A 1,176-nucleotide genomic window follows, 5' to 3' on the forward strand; every position below is an offset into this window, starting at 1 on the left:
ATTAGTTTTTGTAAGGGACTCCCTTCGTATCTCCTGACTTCTCTCTCCTCCCCACTAGGATACTAACAGGCAATCCTGTCGAACAGTCTCTCTTAGAATTGATACCCCCACCCTTTCTCCTCCCCAGTCCCCAAGAACCCCCCCAACAGACATGGCTTCAGTTTCTGTCAACCCAAATTTGTTAACAAATGATCCCCACTTTGCTAGGGCCTAGGCCAGGAGCTTCTTCACGCTCTGGTGTAGATAAAACAGGAAGCCTGAGAAAGAGGCCCCATCTGGAGCTGTCTAGTTGGGAGCTGGGGTTTCTGGAGTTAGCCAAGGATGCGAGACCAGGGAATGCAAGTTGGGGAGCAAAGGAGGTAAGAAAGTGGAAAAGAAAGTTCTCTCCCTGGTCTGTCTGACACACCCTTACCCCTCAACCTGACGAGAGTCCTGGCCAGAGTTCACTTCTAGGCAGACAGGAGACCAAATCTGTCTTGGGAATCCGAGATCCAGGAAGGAGATGGGGCCTGAGATCTGAACATCCGCTGGCACCAGGACTAGCCTTCCCGGGAGAGTCGTGCTGGAAGGCCACCGTATGCGATGCTCCAGAACCAGCGCTGTTCTAACATCGCCACCCCAACTCCCGGCTCCAAGAGTCCCCTTCCCACCTCCCCAACGTCAGAATGCAAAGTCACCATAATCAAGAAGCTTTGGAAGTTCTTCGAATTTATGGGGAAATAGGGCGGGGGCAGGGCAAGAGTCACTTTTACGGGTTCAGGCACCTTGGGAGCAGGGAGAGGCGTGTACTTGGGCATGCACCGTACACCGGACGCAAATCCACAGGAAGGTAAATGAAGGAAGAAGGCCCAGGCCTGGGTAAGAAAAAGGGGACAATAAAACACGTCTAGAGAGGCAATAGGGCCACAAAGGGAGTCTCAGTTAATTCTCACCACGGGGGTTAGGTTTCCCCAGAGCCGGGGACTTAGGAGAGCCCGGACCATTGGCCCAGGGACCTTCTGGGGGCAGGGTGCCCGGTTCCGAGGCGGGGACCAGGCCGGAAGCAAGTTTTTCAGGCAAGAGCTTTCCTGCAGCCTCCCTCCTCTTCGGACCAGGGCACTCGGCCACACACCCCAACTCTGCCTCACGGCCCTGCCCCCCCCCCCCCCCCCCCCCCCGCCCCCCCCCCCCCCCCCC

The sequence above is a fragment of the Mustela nigripes genome, chromosome 4 (assembly GCF_022355385.1).
Source record: "Mustela nigripes isolate SB6536 chromosome 4, MUSNIG.SB6536, whole genome shotgun sequence".
Lineage (NCBI taxonomy): Eukaryota > Metazoa > Chordata > Mammalia > Carnivora > Mustelidae > Mustela > Mustela nigripes.